Source organism: Lissotriton vulgaris, chromosome 6, assembly GCF_964263255.1.
Source record: "Lissotriton vulgaris chromosome 6, aLisVul1.2, whole genome shotgun sequence".
In the NCBI taxonomy this organism is placed as follows: domain Eukaryota; kingdom Metazoa; phylum Chordata; class Amphibia; order Caudata; family Salamandridae; genus Lissotriton; species Lissotriton vulgaris.
In genome coordinates this window covers 852,822,312-852,844,195 of record NC_141694.1, presented here as the reverse complement: position 1 = coordinate 852,844,195, position 21,884 = coordinate 852,822,312, and positions in this window count along the sequence as shown.

Here is a 21,884-nt window from a genome sequence, read left to right as displayed (position 1 = left end):
AGTGAATACACTTGTTTTTGAGATCTCTGTAGTCCTCTACCTTGCCTGGACTTAGGGCAGGGACCCCTGCAAGAATGACAACAAAGGGAACTGATTCTGGGGCAGGGCTAAGCAAGGGAGCACAGACATACTTGGAGCCACTGATCTCGGCCTTCGTTCCCTATCTGTTGCCAGAGTCGGGCCTTTACTCGAAGTGACTACCCCCCTACTCCCCATTCCCCTCCCGTTCCCTGAACTGGCCAAATCACTAGATACGGCCACCCTAAGCTGCGCAATTGGAAGCGAACTTGGGCAAGATGCTGACATGCCAATTTGAACTGGCAGGGCCCGTCTATATTAATCATCACCGGAATTACTCTCTTTGTTCCTTGCTGACTAGAGTCAATTGGGCTTATCTCAGTGCTGCTAGGTTCCACACCCCTAGGCCCATTTCCTCCCAGTTTAGGCAAACACAATGATTCTAGGTGTGACAGTCTTTTTTCAATAGAGTCCAGTCTTTTGTGGATCGGGAGACAGGACTCTATGAATACCCATTCCATTTTGGCCCAAAAGTCCCCTTCTTTCCCTGGCGATGATAGTGACACATCTTAATTGGTATCTATAGATGGTGATTTGTGCACTTCGGACTGTGTGTCTTCAAGCGCCACTATTGGGGTATCGTTCTCCATGATAGTTCGTTTTGTTTTTTTCCATTTTGTATTTACTTGTGCTGTTTCCCCAGGCTTTATTTTTGCTGCTTGGTCGGGCACTTTGCTTTTGGCTCCTAAATTAGAGTCCGAGGCCAGCCGAAGTGACTGCCCTGATCTGGTAGTTCCTGGACTTTGGAGTGCCGTTACTAGGTCAGGGATGGGTAATCTATCGTCTACTGGCGGGCTGTGCACAATGGCTACCACTTTTAAAGCGTTATTACTTGCTTCCGCCAGGCTAGTAGGCAAGGTGTCTGTTTGCATAGTAGCCAGATGCTTCGTAGGGGGGGCCCCGGATTTGGTGATGGGGCCTTGGCTATTTGCCCCAATGAGGAGCGTTTATCAAAAGTAGGATCCAAGGACAATCTTCTTTCGGTTAAGTCAATTTCCCGCTGCACCATTGAAGTGGTCCGAGTTAAAAACTGATCAATAGTCCCCACAATACTCCCTGCCACTGGTTTCCTCCCCTTCGTAGCCATGTCCATGTGGAGTCGGTGTGGGGTACCTTTACAGCCTGGTAATCAGTGGTTGGTTAGATTTTAGTACTATGCAATAATGCAGTGCTAGGGAATAGAAAGTAACACACTGACCTTCGTGAGTCCGGAGGCGAAAATGAAAGAGATGGGGCCCATCCTGTCCACATTCGTACTCGGACGGGCCCGCCCTTGGCCCGGGCTTCTCCCAGGAAGCTCCAGCGCGCTCCTGCAATGCGGGGGTGTGGCTCCATTTTAAGCATCTCCTGGCGCAAATACACCATTGGCGGCTTCCGGCAGCTATGGCTCCCGGCAGATGGAGTCCTTAATCCCTCGGCCCTCCCCCCTCTGCGGCCGCGCTGTGTTGATGAAAGCTGCAGGGGGAGACCGGGTGAGAGAGTGTGAGCAGGAGAAAAGTGCGGGCTCCAAAAATGTCCCAAGCAGGGACAAAAATGGGGCAGCAATTCCGGCCACAAGACCGCAGGTGAGTCCCCCGCTCCACCGGGTGTGTGGCTCCAATTGAAGCGCCTCCTGGCGCGAATACTCCACTGGCAGCTTCCGGCCGCTATGGCGTCTGGTAGATGGAGTCCTTAATCCCTCGGTCCCCCCCTCTGCGGCCGCGCTGTGTTGATGAAAGCTGCGGCGGCAGGGAGAGACCGGGTGAGAGAGGGCGAACAGGAGAAAAGTGCAGGCTCCAGAAATGTCCCAAGCAGGGACAATAATGCGGCAGCAATTCCGGCCACAAGACCGCAGGTGAGTTCATAATTTAGCAGCATTTAATTCTGGTGATTTGTTTATTCGCATGATATCTTGTCTATACTCTAGCCCTACCACTCGCCTTTTTTTTTTTTGTAAATCTTTTTATTGTTATAAAAAACAAAAAACAATGAGAGCGTATCAAGTGCAATGTGGTCCAAAACATACAAGGAATCAAACAATTGAAAGGTCGCAATATCGGCAGCCATTGAAGCAGGACACTGAGACTCTAACACACATTTGACAAATCAGGATTATAAAACTAGCTGAGTTAGCCTATATTAATGCGTGCTGCCCATAGGCCCCTCCACCCACAAAATCAGGATATCAATTATCATTGCGCACCCTCGACACTAAAATCGTAAACAGGATAAAGTACAGACACTTGTATGCAAAAATGGACAAATCAGAATAATAGAGCTCGCATTGGCACCTTAATACTGAAAACAGTGTCAGGATATCCAGTAAATAAAGAAAGAAAATAAAATAAAAAAAGGAATGCAACGCGCGCCACACCCCACCCCCCCACCCTGCACCCCTGCATGTAGCTTATGCCTGACCCCAACTAGCAGTGTGCCTGTCACCCCATCTAATCTACAAATACTAAAAGAAGTGGAGGAGCGCCATTCGTACAGGCTCCCGGCCTCTCCCCCCTGCTAGTTCTAAGCCTCCCCCTATTACGGATATATTATCATTTCACTATCAAGCGAAAATCGGGGGATACATTACTTGCCTACACTGCCTCCCGGTACCAACATCATAGAGTGAATCCCACACTGCCACCATTTGAATAAAAGTCTTGAAACGATAGGTCATTCTCAGCCTTGACCCTCTCGATCAGGCACACAAATGTTCTTCAACCGAACAGCAGCCATCTTGAAAAATTAAAAAAAACAGTAGCGAGCCGGAGATAACTGGGCTTTCTCAGTCTCATTGTCACTGGGTCCCATCTGTGTCGATAAGAACCACGGATGTTGTTTAAAGTCCAGGTGCACTGAGTTCGGAAAGGGAGAAAGGGCCACCCTGTCGAGCCACTCCTGAGTCATCACATGAGTCATCAAATACATTGCCTGGTGCGATTTAACCTCAGTTGATAATAATATTGTGAGCACTGATACGACCGGGACCTCAAATACACGGGCATTAGCTAATTTGCAATCCAGGGTGTCTCGCATCACTCGTTTTATGGGGTTGCTGTCCTTCATCAGTCCTGGTGGTATGGATGTTGTTACTTCCGCAGTGTCTTTGAATTGAACAAAAGCTATGTCACCATTTCCCAGTCCAAAAGCCACAGTGTCCAATTTGTGCTCCAAGGCTTGGGCTTTCCAATTTAGGGAGAGATGAACACCCTCAATCGCTGCCATTATAGACCCAAGAGTAGGTTCAACCCTGGTCAGCACAAGTTGGTCCCCCTCGATAGGGAAATTCTGGTCCGGTCTCGGAGATCCCTTAGATAGGATATGTCGTCCCAGGTCATCCGTTCGAATTTTCCCAGACCTCTCGGAGAATCGGGTCCGATTCACACGAAAGCAGATATTGAGCGCCATTTCGCGCGTTTCGTTCACGGTCTATCCTTGGGCCCTTCGGGATAGACCCAGTAGAATCAGAAGCAAAGACACACGTTCCAACCCCTCTGTATGCAAGGATCTGTCTTTAGGATATGTCCAAAACCATCAGGTCGCAGTTTAGACAGTACCCAGCCGTTTATATTCCGGGATCCTACAGCTAATTACTCAACTCGCATCCGCAGTGTCATTAAGGCGTCCCACTTCGGCGCTAATCCATATGGATATTTGATGTTGAATTCGGACAAAATTTACTTCCATTCCAGTGGACCGGCTCTTCCCGAACTCTTATGGCCGATGTTGTTCAACTAGAAGCCGGCTGCATTCATACTCGAGGCCCCGGCTCCAATGCTGATGTAGGCCGCAAACTTCAAGACGACGTTTCTCCGTTCTCGAAGCAGGTGGAACGTTCAGGGTCACTCAGTGTAGCGTTATTTTGTTTCATCTACCCGGGAGAGTTGCATAGGCACAGAATAACTGGCAGGATCTTGTAGCAGGATGAGAAGGTCTGCAGAGCCGGGAGCCTAAGCGTCCATCTTGGTCGCCAGCTTGGCTCCTCCCCTCACTTGCTTATTTATTAACGGTCAAATTTCACATCAATTTTTTCTTTTTAGAGGTACTGGACAAGGTTCTACCCTGTCCCCGCTGTTATTCATTCTTGCTATCGCACATTTGTTTCCTTCCATTAGAAAATTTAACTATATCGCTGGTATTAATATTAAAAAGGTCACCATTAAAACATTAGCATATTCAGATGTACTTTTGTTTATTACTAACCCTGAATCCTCACTTCCTCCTTTATTAGTTATTATCTCATCATATTCCTTAATTTCTGGTTATACATTAAATACCAATAAAACTGTTTTTTTTCCCTTTATTCACTCATTGTACCCCATATATGTTACCCATACAAGAAATAATCTGGCAAAGAGATACAATCAAATACCTTGGCATTTTGTTCTATTTGTATATAAAAAACAATTACATTATATTGTGAATCTATTACAAACTACATTAATGATGAATTATCCAAATGGTCTCCACTTCACCTTTCCTGGCAGGGAACAATTGACTCAATAAAAGTGACTACAGCTCCTAAAATCTTTTATTTCCTAGCTATTATTCCTAGTCAATTTCCTATGAAATTTTATAACATTGTTGACCAACATCTTTCTAAGTTTCTTTGGAATAATAAATCATCTTGTATTGGCTATAAAAAAATAAAAAATGGCAAAATGTAATGTAGGATTTGGTATGCCAGATTGTTTTATCTATCGTAAAGTGTTTATCCCAAAACAAAGCTCTCTTGGTTAAATCATTCCCACCTTAATATTCCTTTTACATGGCTTCTTATAGAAAATAATTTGGTAATTTCATTTCCATTGTCTACCTTGCTAACCATGTCTAACACTTCAATGTTATTTAATAAAGCTATTATTTTGAGATCCACAAAGTTAATATTAAATGATTTAGATTAACTTTTTCAATCAACTATTTCAAATACTGTAGATATGTAATTATGGATAAATTCACAACTAAAACCTTCTCGATCTGTTAAATTTTGACATTCATGGATTAACGCAGGTATTTTTTCCCTAAAAGATATTTAGGATGATCATACTTTTGTATCCTTTGATATATTACAGGCAAAATGTCACTTACCTTCTTCTGATTCTCTTAAATATGAGTTTTTATGTGAGTCCTTTCCTCATAATATTCCTTCAAATACAAATTCAGATTTAACAATTTATATTCAAGCGGTATCTTCTTCGTCTCATGCTGTTTTATTAATGTACAAGAAGCTGAATAAATTTCAAGGTAACAAAATCGATGTGATTTCAAGGTTTTGAAATAATGAACTTTCAATATTGTTTTTCCATGATACATGAAAAAAAATGGTTGAAGAATTTTTCAGGATGGTACATGTATCACTTTACCAATCAATTTCCTTTATTCTGTTTAATTGCTTATGGACCCCTTAAAGTTATTTCAAGCTAAGCTTCTTCCGAATTCTTATTTTTGGCATTGTAACTTGCATACTGGTTCATTAAATCATATGCTTTTTGAATGTACATTTGTTTAAAATTTTTGGAAAGAAGACATTTGGGACGTTATACAAAGAATACTCAGTCTCTCTGATGGACTTTCGTTTAACATGCTGATATGCAATTCTGTCGCTCTTTCTAGGGAATTGTCTGATTTGAATTTTAAACTTTTTAATTTTTTATTGTCAGCCGCTCTAAAGTCTATTACAACTTGTTGGAAAGATGTGCCATTATTATCCCGTTCATTCTTGGTGGTCATGGATAATTTTCACTAGAAGAGGTGCCAATTTATTTGTGACCGGTATTATTCATTTTGGAAATCGATTGATCATTATTTATTTTCTTAGCTATATCCCCTTCCTATGTATTGCCTTAAATTATATATTACACATGTTCAACTTATAGTAGCTTTATTCTAATTGTTTTAACAATAATAACTGTGTGTTCTTCCCATTCCTTTTTATTTTATGATCATTACATTCATACTGTATTGTACTGGTTTTATATTTAAATAATGTTCTTTATAGATACGTTTATTTGAGGGTACTCTATATGGTGTTCTTTAAGTAATGTCATTGTTTATTATAGAATTTAATAAACTATTTTGAACATAAAAAACTGAATACTTTAAATATAATAGCCTTAAAGAGGCTCAATCTCTATGTCTTGTTCGGAAAAGTTCTTCTCCATTCCCTATCAAGGCTCCAAACAGTATTGGGGTCCCAATAGGCAGTTGGGCCCAATGTCAGAATCCTTTGTGTGTGCAGGAGGCAAAGTCCTTTCAAATGTACCTGGGGCAGAGTACAGCTCCTCCCCAGTCATCCTGTCAGGAAAGCTCTCTCCCAAATACACACAAGTCCTATTGTTCACTGTCTGGACCCAATACACATTTCTAATGTGGTAGCCATTAACAGGCCCTGGCAGATGCAAACTCCTAGAATACATCAGAAGCTTTTGATAGAAAATGGTACCTTTCTGAAAGTGGCATTTTTGAAATTGCAATCTAAAATCCAACTTTAGCGTTAAAGGTAATTTTACTTTACAATTAATTTGAGTGTAAACAGCATATCTCTATCTGCTCCCAATCCAAAGTTAAGACTTAATTATTGAAATAAGGTAACCCAGTGTTAGCCTAAGGAGAGATAGACCTTATACCAGGAAAAAGGATTTTAGGAGTTTTTCTCTACCAGGATATTTAGCAAATAAACACACATGTCCAACTTTTTCAATAACATGCACCCTGCCCTCTGAGTGCTTACAGCCTTCCTTGGGGGTAGCTTATAGGTTTTCAAAACAAGGTTTAGCACTGGCACAAGGATAATTTTGCCTAGTCGAAATGGCAGTTCATAACTGCACTACAGACTGCAATGCTAGACATGAAAAAGGTTTTAAAGTGCTAGTATAGTGTGTGGCAAAATAATTGTTGCATTCTCACCAGTAGTATTTCATTTACAGGTTTTAGGTACATGTAGAACAATATACTAGGGGTTTACAAGTGAATTACATGTGCCAATAAGGTGTAGGTACATTTTATCATGTTTTATGGAGAGGACCCTGTAGCACTGGTCTGCAGTGGTAAAGTTCACAGAGTCCTAAACGCCAACAAATAAGTTCAGCAAAGTAAGGGAGCGAAGGCAACATGTTTGGCTCCCCAGGCTCCCTGCTCTGATCCTGGCATCGGTTTGGCATGTTTGGCTCCCCAGGCTCCCTGCTCTGATCCTGGCATCGGTTGGCTCCCTGACAGACTCCTGACATCGCTAAACTGCTCAGTCGATAAGTAGAGTTTTGGTGACTGCTGTGCACGCTCGCGCTATTGTGCCAATTTGCATATTCATTAATATCAGCTGCGCTCGCCGTGTTGCTTGTGGACATATGTGTGTAATTTAAAATACTATTTGAAGCGCTTATCAGTATTATATTTTGGAGATTTGCAGCGCTTTACAGTTTAGGTGCAGAAGCTGCTTGATTGTTGCCCAGCCTCTCTGCAGTCTCGTTCCTGGGACTGCTACGGCCATTTTGTTGTTGTTTTGCCCTGCAGACTCCCCCCTTCACGTCGCACCCGCCTCCCAGCTGACCCTCCCTCCCACTGAACACGCAGCCCTGCTCCCGCCCTCGGCAGCGCTGTGACCGTCCTGACGCTCTCAGTAGCGGTCGCTCCCCAGGCTCCCTGCTCTGATCCTGGCATCGGTTGGCTCCCTGACAGACTCCTGACATCGCTAAACTGCTCAGTCGATAAGTAGCGTTTTGGTGACTGCCGTGCACGCTCGCGCTATTGTGCCAATTTGCATATTCATTAATATCAGCTGCGCTCGCCGTGTTGCTTGTGGACATATGTGTGTAATTTTAAATACTATTTGAAGCGCTTATCAGTATTATATTTTGGAGATTTGCAGCGCTTTACAGTTTAGGTGCAGAAGCTGCTTGATTGTTGCCCAGCCTCTCTGCAGTCTCGTTCCTGGGACTGCTACGGCCATTTTGTTGTTGTTTTGCCCTGCAGACCCTCCCCTTCACGTCGCACCCGCCTCCCAGCTGACCCTCCCTCGCCCCTCCCCCTCCACTATCCACTTATGACAAATGCATTTGCGCGCAGCATTCACGCACAGCGGTCGCGCCCCAGTCGCGCCAAAGGTAAGCCCATCTACGCCCATCCGCGCCTGGACCGCGCCCAGCGCCAGACCCCCTGGCCCCCGCGGTACCCAGCCTACTAGATTCACATATGATACCGCAACTCTCCTCGCCCTCAACCCCGGACGCACACCACAATGCTGTGAAGCCACCCCAGGACGTACCCACGGCCCATTCGCCTGTCACACCTGCAAGTTCACCTGCTTCAGGACCCTCACCAAATCCTCTTCTTCCAGACATAGCTCCGACTCTAACCACTTGAAGTGCATCCTACTGAACACCCGCTCGGTCCACGGACACGCAACTGAACTCTGGGACCTACTCGACACTGCGTCACCGGACATCGCCTTCCTTACAGAAACATGGATGAACACATCATCAGCACCCGACATCGCTATAGCCATACCAGACGCTTACAAGATCATCCGAAAAGACCCCACCAACCAAACAGGAGGAGGCATCGCCATCATCCACAGGAACACCATCAAAATCACAACCAGCTTCGACGATAATCTTGCAACCGCCGAACATCTCCACTTCCAGATCCACACCTACCCTAGGACCACACTTAGAGGCACCCTCATCTACAGGCCTCCAGGAACCCGCACTCAATTCAGCGATGACATCACTGACTTCGTCAGCCCACATGCCCTCGCCTCCGAGAACTACATTCTATTAGGAGACCTCAACTTCCACCTTGAAAACAAACACGACAGCAACACCAACTCCCTTCTGGACAACCTGGCCAATCTCGGACTCACACAACTTGTGGACACCCCCACCCATGTAGCCGGGCACACGCTCGACCCTATCTTCACCTCCAGCAAGCACATTTCCTTCGACCGCACCACAGCTCTCCATTGGACAGACCACAGCTGTGTTCACTTCAGCTACAAAACCACCTTGACCCACAACCGCCCACAACCCATTCCTCTGAGAAACTGAAACAAAATCACCTCCGACCAACTCCTCACATCACTCAACCAAAACCCGCCCACCCTCTCATTGGACCCAAACCAAGCGGCCACCAAACTCAAGCAATGGATCACCCACAGCGCTGATGAATTAGCACCCCTGAAAAAGCACCAGATCAATTCAGGCAGCAAAAAGGCTCCCTGGTTCAATGATGACCTTAAAAAATCCAAGAAGCTATGCCGCACCCTAGAGAAAACATGGAGAAAAAACCCAACCACCGACAACATGGCCACCCTCAAGGCGGCCACCCGCAAACACCACCAACTGATTCGATCCACCAAGAAATCAGCTTTCAAGGATCGTCTCGACAACAACGCCCACAACAGCAAGGAACTTTTCAACATCGTCAAAGAATTCACCAACCCCGCCGCAGGATCTAACGACATCACTCCCTCCCAAGTCCTCTGCGATGCGTTATCCTCCTTCTTCTACAACAAAATTGCCGACATTCACAACAGCTTCGAGAACACTCCCGGCGAACAACCCTCCCCACCCCCCTCAGATCCTACACCGCCGACCAACAACCTCAGCGCCTGGAACCCAATCACCACCGAAGACACCATCCGCCTAATGAACTCAATCCACTCTGGCTCGCCATCCGACCCCTGCCCCCACCACAACTTCAACAAAGCTGACTCCATCATCGCACCCCATCTCCGTGATGTCATCAACTGCTCGTTCAACTCTGCCACCTTCCAAGAAAGCTGGAAACACGCCAAACTCAGCGCCCTCTTGAAGAAACCCACAGCAGATCCCTCTGAACTTAAAAACTACCAACCCATATCCCTCCTCCCCTTCCCCGCCAAAGTCATTGAGAAAGCAGTCAACAGCCAGCTCGCCGCCTTCCTTGAATCCAACAACTCCCTCGATCCCTCTCAGTCCGGATTTCGAGCCAAACACAGCACCAAAACCGCCCTCATTGCAGCAACAGACGACATCCGAACACTACTGGATAACAGAGAAACAGTGGCCCTCATTCTACTCGACCTCTCGGCCGCTATCAACACAGTCTGCCACAGCACCCTTATACAACGCCTCAGCAACATCGGCATACAAGGAAAAGCCTTGGACTGGATCATCTCATTCCTCGCCGGGAGAACTCAAAGAGTCCGACTCCCCCTTTCAACTCAGAGGCCACTGAAGTCATCTGTGGAGTACCACAAGGATCATCACTCAGTCCCACCCTCTTCAACGTTTACATGAGTCCACTCACCTCCATCGTGCGTCAACACAACCTTAACATCATCTTTTACGCCGACGACACCCAGTTAATCCTTTCCCTCACCAAAGAACCTAACACCGCCAAAACCAATCTTCACGAAGGCATGAAAGATGTAGCCGAATGGATGAAACATAGCCGCCTAAATCTCAACTCAGACAAAACGGAGGTGCTCATCCTAGGATCCTCCCCCTCTGCCTGGGATGACTCTTGGTGGCCTTCCGCTCTGGGCACAGCACCCACACCCACAGACCACGCACGCAACCTGGGCTTCATCCTAGACTCCTCTCTCTCGATGTCCAGACAAGTCAACGCAGTCTCATCCTCCTGCTTCAAAGTACTTTGTATTCTCAAAAAGATCTTCCGCTGGATCCCCCTCGAAACAAGAAAGACTGACACCCACGCACTGGTCATGAGTCGACTGGATTATGGTAACACACTATACGCCGGAATCACAGCAAAATTACAGAAAAATCTCCAAAGCATCCAAAACGCATCAGCGAGACTCATATTGGACATCCCTCGCCAAGATCACATCACCGGACACCTAAAAGACCTCCATTGGCTCCCCGTCAGCAAGAGAATTACATTCCGTCTTCTCACCCACGCACACAAGGCCCTCTACAAACTAGGACCCGAACGCCTCAACACTCGACTGTCCTTCTACACACCCACCCGCCAACTTAGATCGTCCAATCAAGCCCTCGCCGCAGTCCCGCGCATCCGAAAATCCCCCATGGGTGGCAGATCCTTCTCCTTCCTGGCTGCCAAGAACTGGAACTCACTCCCCACTCACCTCCGCCTTACTCAAAACCACATCTCCTTCAGAAAAAAACTTAAAACCTGGCTATTCGACAAAAATTGAACCCCTCTTCCACAAGCGCCTTGAGACCCTCTGGGTGAGTAGTGCGCTATATAAATCCCTGAACTTGAACTATTGCCTGATCCAACAATCAAGAACTTGGAAAATGTATTGATTATGGAGGGTTACATCAAAATACAAGGTTTACTTTGTATTCACTTTTGAATCAGTATAAGGGGTATAAGTATTCTCTAAATTCTGTTTGCAAGTATTTAGCAATTATTGCATACTAAGTGATTTGGCGAGTACAAATGGCTTTTTGAACTCCATTTTGACATTTGCATATGGTGTGATGCCATTTAGGTTGTACAATGCTTCTGTTGTTTTCCAGCATTTTATTAACTGAGGATTTCATGATGTACTAAATATTGTTATACAGTTTTGTCTGGATGATATTCAGTTTTTTTCCTTAGATTCTTACTGAACATCGAAAGCCTGTGAACTTAGTGCTGTCTAGTCTTTAACAATTTCATGTAATATATAAGTCTGATTTGGAATGAATGCTTTTGGTTTATCTAAGGACCCATAGAAGGCATCAGCAATCCTGAATAACATTTTCTCACCAACGTCAAAGACCCTCAAAGTTTCCTTGATTTTTATTATTCTTAATACCAAGACAATAATACTTTTTGAAATGGACTTTGCACATATAATCAGCAAAAGTTACTTGTGTTTTAAAGAAAACAAACAGGAAATAGGAAGTGTGGCATTCTGCCTTAGCAAGGGAATGCATTGAGATGCAGAATAAAAGCGAGTGATTGTTCTTTTGGTGTTTAAGGTTGGTTTATGGAATGTTAAGAGGGCAATTTACGCTGGAGACTTGGAAGAGCAGGAGCTGGAAATGTGGGTAAAGTCTGTTTATGGAAAAAAATACTTCTTTCACTAAGCATTCTTGCATCACAAATTTACTGTCCAACTCATTTTGTCACACCTCAGGAAGTTTTTGTTAAAGTGCTAAAGCTGCAAGGGTGCTCAGTGTACTCACGAAAATGCTGAACATTCTGTGCCATCCTAGCACCTCAAAGAAGTTCATTGTAGAGACTAATACTTCTGCAGTGGGGGTTATTTTATTGTAATTGCAGATAAATTATGTACAAGATCAGCATGTTTTTCATGTGTCCAATCCTCTGTCAGAAAGTAAGCACAACTTTTCCTTTCTTGAAAGACAGTTGTTAGCAGCGAAGATGACTTGTATCCATTGGATAATTTTATTGATGGGTACTTGACATACCTTTTAAATTCAATATGTTCAGGGCGATTTACAATGTTTATGAAAGTTTCAAAGTAGGAATAACCATCAAGTCAGAAATGGATTTATCTTTGATCAATATCACTTTCTAATAAACTACATTCCTTGCTCAAAACTAGGCTTTGACAAAATGTAAATTTGGCTGAAGTTATTGCCATCATTTGGGTAATTTTGCGTAACAAAATCTACCTGTTAGAAATCTGGTTTCTGGTTGGCAGAATATGAACCCTGTACAAGCCACAATCCTAGTCAGGTTAAATCACTATACAACCTAAATTATCCTGTGCTCACCTTCAGGTAGTTTGGCACAGGGCAGTCAGTCTTACTTCCTTCAATTTTATTTTATTATGATTTGGAATTCCGAGGAATTCCACATAAAATACAAATAAAACATAATTTCATACACATCATAATATTTAAAACACACAAATACAACTTCAATTTTCTTTGATTACTCCCGAGAGTACCTAGACACTTTTCTTAATTAGACTCTGCACTACGGGGAACAACAGAGATCAATGTCTAAAACAAAGATTACAATTTCAGATTTCCTACATTGCATCCTCCCAGGGATAAAAAACTCTTTTCTTCCATTAAGTTCTTCGCTGCGATGGGCAAAAATATTCTAGAGAGTACACTTGCTGCCAATAACTATCAATCTTAAATGGATAAAACCTTTGGCTATCACCCAGGAATTTTAAAATAATCTACGTTTGGGTGGCACAAGATAAAAAAAGGTACAAATATCATCCGATATACACATAACTATTAACACAAATAATTAAAAACTTTTTTACGGAGATGAACATGGAGCAGTAATAACAGCAAATTTTTTATAAAGTGCATATTAAAGTGCTAATGCTTTACATAAAGTGCCAATGCATTGAAACCCTATTCTAGAACATTTCTCACAAATGAGTATCTAGAGGCTATGTTTCAAGTAGATATGCATGGTAAATTAACTATCTTACAGGAATGCTAGTGCAGAATAAAAATAGTATATAGATTATCCTATTTAATAACTGATTAAAGTGCTTGAAGTGCGTAAACACGTACTAATGCAGAAAATCACATCGCACAGTACTATAAAAACCTACGAGTCACCCTCGCCTACTATTTTTCAATAAACATTCAAAAATTCTTTAAAAAAACAAAAATGTTTAAAACAGATCAATTCAGATGGGGGAGCAGAAGGAAGTTGCGGGCCTGCTCTGCTGTAGAGATTTTATACTGTAAAAAACCATGCCTTAAGTATTTACGACATATTGAAAGGAGTGCTGGGCACACAAACTGAACATGGTTAAGATCTTGTATGCCGCCGTTACATAAATCACAGTGCCTTTCGCTTTTGGGGATACCCTCCCAGGCACCTGTTACAACCTTTAGAGGTAGCAGGTTCATTCTTAATAACAAAATCATGCTGCAAACTCCATGATTCAAGTTCCAAAGAACGTACAGCTGAGGTTTTTTAACTTGAGAGCTCTCTGCAATACGGTCAAACCTTCCATTCACGCGCCATATTTTCAAATCTCTTTCCCGTGAAATCACATATATGGTTCTTTTAATTATATGCTTTAAACCTGTTTTATCCATGCCTGCTGCCACTTTAAAATCTATACCAAAACTACTCAAAGCCTTTAAATAATTCCTAAAAATTACGCTTTTCGATAACATATTAATGAAGATTTCCTTATGTAAAGCCAACCTTAATAGATTCCCCTGACCATTTAACAATGCATTACCCCACCTTAAACAAGCTGCCATTGTTAAGGTATAGGTTGAAAGAAGGCCAAATTCGAGCCTAAGAGCCGTGATTGACGCAGCATGACTCAAATTGCATAATTGGCGCCAAATTTTCCCTTCCACTTTCTCAAACTTTGCCCATTCACATTCATCTATCGTTTCAGTTGCATAATTCAGAGTCGGGGGGGTCTTTATTTTGCATACTGCAATAGTATGTGAAAAGCGTCTTTTCCCGCATTGTAAATACAAACGATTAATTGCAGAGGCTTGCGAGATAGCTTTACTTTTGCAGTGGTCCATATGTCTATTAGCAGAACACTTATTTGTGAAAAATGTTTCTAAGTAAGGGAAACATTTTACTATTTCCATTATTTAATCTCCTAAAAACCATTTCAAATTTGATCTAACCTTACAGCCATTAGAACTAAAAATCATCACTTTACTCTTTGAAACGTTTATTTTTAAAAAGTATTCCTTAGTGTACCTAACTAATTTAGTCAGTCTTCTCTGCAGCCCAGTTGGGGTTAAATCCATTATTATTGCGTCATCTGCGTACAATAGACAACTTATTTTTAGGTCTCCCAATTGTGGAAGATCCCCTTTACTCTCCCCTATCCGACTCGGTATGTCATTTATGTAGATTGAGAAGAGTAAAGGGGCCAAAAATCATCCCTGCTTCAGCCTGTTGTTAGTAGAGATTTTCTTCGAAACACCTTCAGTCCCCCCTAACAAAACTTGGGTCCATATTGAAGAGTGGAGAGCAATTATTACTCTTAACAAGTTCCCTGGGATCCCCATAGTGATCAATTTCCTCAACAGCGTCCCCCGATCTACCCTATCGAACGCTGTGGAGAAATCAATAAATGCTGTATACAGCAAATTTTATTAATTAGGGTTTGCAGAACGGATATGTTATCTAATGTGCCACTATTCTTCCGGAACCCTGATTGTTCAAGGGGAATTAAATTATTTCCAAAAACCCACTCTTGTAAATGAACAAGGATACTTTTTGCGGACAGTTTTCCCGTTGCATCTAGAAGGGAAATTTGCAGGTGAGTTTTTAGTGCCCTTTTTAATATAACGGGACTTTTATGCTTCCCTTCCAGGAGTAAGGGATGTCCCCGAAACTGTAGCAATGGACGAATAGAGGATGTAAAACTTTTGCCCAATCGCCACAATCCTTTTTTATTATGGCTACAGGGACATTGTCCGGTCCCATTGCGCCCGAATATCTCGCCCCCTTAATGTATCCTTTAATTTCCTTCACTGATGGCGCTTCTACATCACCCACCGGTGCTATGGTATTAACAGACCCCTCAACCTCATCAACTAGTGGATTAGGGGCATACAATAAGGATATATAAATAGACCCCTCTGTTTCTGATATCAACATGGGATGAGATTTTTCTCTACTGTCGCAAAATTTGGCTATTAAGACCCAGTACTTTCTAGTATCCCCCGAGAGTTCCACTTCCCGAAGGCTAACCCATTTTTCATCTTCGGTGGCCCTACGGTCAGCTGCTAGTTTTCTTTTTCGTACCTGCTTTAATCTATATATCTCCTTTTGTCTTAATTGGCTAGGAATATCTAAATTGGGATCTAATCAGCTAATTTATCTTATAATTAAGTTTTTTGATTACGATGGGGAGTATTGCTATATGGGTGGCTCTTTCACCTTTCTTTTTTCTTCCCAGATTTCGTATGGCAGTCATTACTCTTTCATATCTCACAATCGGGCTCTCCCAGAATAAACTAGGCACAATATTTTTAAATACCCACTGAAAGTTCGGAAGGTTCTTATGTGACCAACAAGTACGACCATTATTTCGAGAATAAGTTACGTTATCATTCCTCTGGTTCCAGAGTTCAGGTTTCTCGAGATGTAATGTTAAATTTACCACCAAGATGTTATGATCGCTCAATTTAGTGGGAAGCACTTTAAACTGTGAACATGCCTCAAACAATTGAAAAGATACTGCCATATAATCAAGTAGGGAATGGCCAAATGTCCCATGAAATGTAAGCGCTGCGTGTGAATCCTCTGGGAATCTACCATTTAAAAATACACGGTCAAGATTCCTAAGATTTTGCAAGAGCGAAAGGCCATGTTTGTCAGATTTTAAGTCAGTCTTAACTTAAGAGGCAATGTATAAAGTATTTGTCCAACCTAAACAGTAAAACAGTGAAAGCACCACAAAAAGATCAGTTTAGAAAAAAAAGTATAACTATAAATTTAACAAGACAAAAATGGCAAAAATCCAATAAATCCAATATGAGATAAGAATCTTGAAGGAATAAATGTCAAAGTAGCTCTTAGAAGCGGGCAGCGCTTAAAGGGGTAATTGTTCAACGAGACCAAGACAAAGTCAAGAGTTCAGGTCGACCATGAGGGAGTGTGGGCTGGATACAGGGACCCATTTAGGCCTGCTGAACACAAAGAACCTTCATCCCAGGTTCCTTTCAACAGAGTTGGTGTTCAGCCAAGCAATGCTTTTGTGATTCCCAGTGTCACAGCAGTGATGCATGAGGGCCATGAGTGAACCGTCAGTCCCGGGGTGCGGTTTTCCAAGCGCGATGAAGCGGCTCCAGGTGCAATTTGCTGATGCTGTTGAGCGGCAGCCGAAGGTACATTGGTAACATTGCAGCAGACACCTAGGTCAACGTTCAAGGGTCTTGGAATAGGTTGGCACCTCTTGGCAGAACAGACTCACCAGCAGATGAGCCCAAGGCAGAGAGAGAGCAGGTGCAGCTGGGAAAAACAGGAAGACAAGAATTCAGCAAACAGCAGATCCAGCAGAGTAGCAGTCCTTTAGCAGCACAGTGGTTCCTCTACTTCCTCACAGAGTGATCACTTGTCCAGTAGTGTACTACCTGGATAGGGTCAGTAATCCAGCATTTATACCTAAATGTGCCTTTGAAATGGGATTGAATTTAAAGAAGGGTCTTAGAATAGCACGAGGTTCTTCCTTCCCAGGACTCTCTCCCGACTATCGGTATGGGCTAATAAGTTCTTTGTGTGGGGTTTTACCTCTACTTATTGAAGTGTAGGTGTCAACCCTTCCTACCCTTCCTGCCCAGGCAAAGCCATTAGAATGGAGATGCATATAGATTGGTACTCAGACACGATTAGCCTTCCTGTGTTTGTGGCTCTCTAGTGGGAATACACAATGTGTAGCTGTCACCCACCTCGGATGTGCATTGGAGACATGCTGCAAAACACACAAAACTAAGATGAGAGAAATGCCCACTTTCTAAAAGTGACATTTCTAAAACAGTAATATTAAATCCAACTTTAACAGTAAATGTGATTTATCATTAACATTCCAAAGAAATAAACCATATTGCAGCTACTCCTTTCTGATCAGAAATTACAGTTTAAAAGTGAATTAAGGAATCCCCGCAGTAACCATTTTAGAGAAGTAGGCCTCACTGTAGTGAAGATGAATTGAGCTGTTTATCACTACCATGACATGTAAGACGTAAGAGCATGCGTCCTACCTTTTACTTACGCAGCACCCATTCCATTGAGCTACCTAGGGCCTACCTTAGAGGTAACTCAGATGTAAGAAAAGAGGAGTTTTAGGCTTGACAAATAGCTTTAAATGACAAGTTGAAGTGGCAGTAAACTGTACACAGTTTCTGCAATGGCAGGTCTGAGACCTGATTAAGGGGCTACTTATGTGGATGGAAAAGTCAGTGCTGCAGTTTCACTAGTGGCATTTCATTTACAAGTCCAGGGCACATGTAACACACTTTACTAGGGACTTATAAGTAAATAAAAAATGCCAATTAGGGATGAACAAATTTCACCATGTGTTAGGGGAGAGGGCACAAACACTTTAGCACAGGTAAAGTATGCGGAGCCCTTAAGCCAGCAAAAACGAGGTCAGAAAAATGGAGGGAAGCAGGCAAAATGCTGGGGAGGACCAACCTAAGGCCATCAGGTCTAACATGTGCACCCTCTAGCTGAAAATAGAGAGAGCTACCCATTGCTAAGGCAGAAAACTCTGGAGAGACAATCAGCATTGGTATGGCCAGTCCCCAGGCAATGTTCTATCGCAAAGTTCATTCCCTGTAGGGAAAATTAAAATTAATTACTAATTGGTTAGGAATTATTAATAATTGAATAATAGATAATTGTATTCATTTTGTTATTTTTATAGGAGCGGGTTGTGAGTTTATAGGGGAAAAGGGTGGGAAGTAATTGAAATTTTGGTAAAGTAATTAATAATATTTATTTATTATTATTATTAAATGTATTATTAATTAATACAAAATGTGGTTATTAATTGGAATTAATTAATCTATTGATGCTTATAATAATAGTGTTTCTTTGAGTGGGTTGTGGGATTTTAGTGGAATAGGGTGGGAAGTAATGTAATTATAAAAAAGTAACTATGAATATGTATTAGTATTTATAAATAATTTATAAATATTTAATTAGTAATTGGTTATTTATTTTTAATAATTATTTAATTGATAAGTGTGTAATTTGAAACCCACTGCTATCCAACAATTTCCCTACTGTTGCACTCAATGGAGTGGGAATTCGCATTTTTACCCCTATGCTTTTCAACACTTTCCCTATTGTTGCACTCACTGGAGTGGGAATAGTAATTTTTACACGTACGCCATCCAACACTTTCCCTGCAGTTGCACTCATTGGAGTGGGAATAGTAGTTTTAACCCCTACGCTATCCAACACTTTCCCTGCTGTTGCACTCACTGGAGTCGAAATAGTAATTTTTACCCCTCTACTATCCAACAATTTCCCTACTGTTGCACTCACAGGAGTGTGAATAGTAATGTTTACCTGTACGCTATCCACACTTTCCCTACTGTTGCACTCACTGGAGTGGGAATAGAAATGTTTACCCCTCCGCTATCCAACACTTTCCCTATTGTGGCACTCACTGGAGTGGGAATAGTCATTTTAACCCCTACGCTATCCAACAATTTCCCTACTGTTGCACTCACAGGAGTGCGAATAGTAATTTTTACCTGTACGCTATCCACACTTTCCCTACTGTTGCACTCACTGGAGTGGGAATAGAAATGTTTACCGCTCCGCTATCCAACACTTTCCCTATTGTTGCACTCACTGGAGTGGAAATAGTCATTTTAACCCCTACGCTATCCAACACTTTCCCTGCTGTTGCACTCACTGGAGTGGGAATAGTCATTTTAACCCCTACGCTATCCAACACTTTCCCTGCTGTTGCACTCACTGGAGTCGAAATAGTAATTGTTACCCCTCTGCTATCCAACACTCTCCCTACTGTTGCACTCACTAGAGTGGGAATAGTAATTTTAACCCCTACCCTATCCAAAGCTTTCCCTGCTGTTGCACTTACTGGAGTGTTAATAGTAATTTTTACCCATAAGCTATCCAACACTTTCCCTACTGTTGCACTCACAGGAGTGGGAATAGAAATGTTTACCCCTCCGCTATCCAAAATGTTCCCTACTGATGCACACACTGGAGTGGGAATAGTCATTTCTACCCCTACGCTATCCAACACTTCCCCTACTGTTGCCCACTTTGGAGTGGCAAATATAAATTGCACCTCTACGCTATCCAAATCTTTCCCTACTCCTGCACTTTCTGGAGTGGGAATAGTAATTTGTACATCTCCGCTATCCAATATTTTCCCTACTGTTGCACTCACTGGAGTGGAAATAGTAATTTGTACCCCTCCGCTATCCAAAACTTTCCCTACTGTTGCACTCACTGGAGTGGAAATAGTTATTTCACCCCTACGCTATCCAACACTTTCTCTACTGTTGCACTCACTGGAGTGGGAATAGTAATTTTAACCCCTATGCTATCCAACACTTTCCCTACTGTTGCACTCACTGGATTGGTAATAGTAATTTTTATCCCTACGCTATCCAACACTTTCCCTACTGTTGCACACACAAAAGGGGGAATAGTAACTTTCACCCTTACTCTATCCAACACTTTCCCAACTGAATAGTAAGTCTATACCTTCTGCTATCCAATAGTTTCTGTACTGTTTTCGTTAATGTAGTGTCAAAACTATTTAAAAAGATTAATAATATTGTAATAATTTAATTAGTTATATATATTTTTAATTTAAATGTATATGATTGGCGTACATGTATATATATATATAAATAAATGTATTTATAATTTTAATATGCTTAAAAACACTTTATAAGATATAACAATCATTATTAAAAATATTATTAAGTAAATACATATATTATAGATATATATGTTTAATTGATTTTTACATTATATGTATTACTTATATTTTTAAACATTTTGAAATATTTTTAACTGTTTCTTTTAGTTATATGTGGTATTTGCTTTATTTTACATTATTGTTTATACATAAATAAACAATATTGTTAACTATATAAAAAAAAATGATATTTTTGATCAATATTTTTGTACTTACCATTATTATGTATGTATACTCTTGCATTTGTTTTTCACTGCTGCGTGGCCTACCTCTCTAGTTGTATAACATTGGATTTATTTATTACATTTATCAAGTGACAACCTTCAATTGGGCGCAGATGGACAGGTCAAGTTTGGTATCTGGATATTTATAATTTAAAAACCTCTTCAACACTTAAGTTAGGTTTTAATTCACAAATCTGAAAAAGCCACTTTTAGCAAGTTAACATTTTCTTGACCTAATCACTTGGTGCCTGCAGCTTGTGTCTGGGTCACATGACCAGGTATAGCTGGCAGTAGGTCTTTGTATAGTGCTTTATGACACTAAGACAAAGGGAAGATAGGTGTTTGCAGGATGGGACACTCTGACATAATGAAGGGGTGGAGCTGTCTCCTACCACACTTGCACATTGCAAAGGCCCTGCCTTGACACACTCACAAAGGGCTTACTACTAGTTGTTTGTTTCCCCAGACAAACTGGAATCAGTGAAGGGAGGAAGGGTATACCTGACTCCTCAGGAAGGTGGAAACCTTCAGAACCTTCTCCTTCTTCAAAATGGCCGCTAGGTATAAGTAGTGGGCCCTCAGACCCAACTTTTCAGTACACATTTGGACCTGTAGAAGACTCACTCTGAAAAAAGAACTGCTGTGCTGCTCTGCTACAAGAAGGACTGCCACTCTGCTGCCCTGCTGCCTGAGCGAGAGGACTGGGCCTGCATCCTGGACCCAGGACCACCAGTGTGTCTCTAGGGCAAGTTGGCTAACCTCCTGATCAGAGCCTCAGGTACAGAAAAGGTTTCAACAACACTGAAAGCAGCACCTGGACTCTGCCAACTGTGAGTCCTGACCTCTCAAGTGGTGCCAGCTCAGTCTTGAACACTTAGAAGTAGCCCAGGAGATACACTGCCAGCCAAGCTATGGTCCCCGCAGGTTCAATGCAGCTCAACGCATCACTTCACAAGACTCCTCATCGGTACATGAAGCATCCCCGACACAGGACTTCACATGGCAGACCCACATCTCATTGGAGCCACTACTGCACGATGCCTCTCCATGCAAATACCTCACACTGTTCACCAGCTCTTCATAACTGCTGCTGCACAATACACCTCCGTGAAAGGACATCGCATCACCCACCGCAGCTCATCTGAACTGCTGTTGTATTCAGGGACCTTAAATCACAGCTTCCTCGAACTGCTGCTGCACAATCTATAACACTCCTTAGCACAAGTATGTCATAGTAATGTTATATATACAGG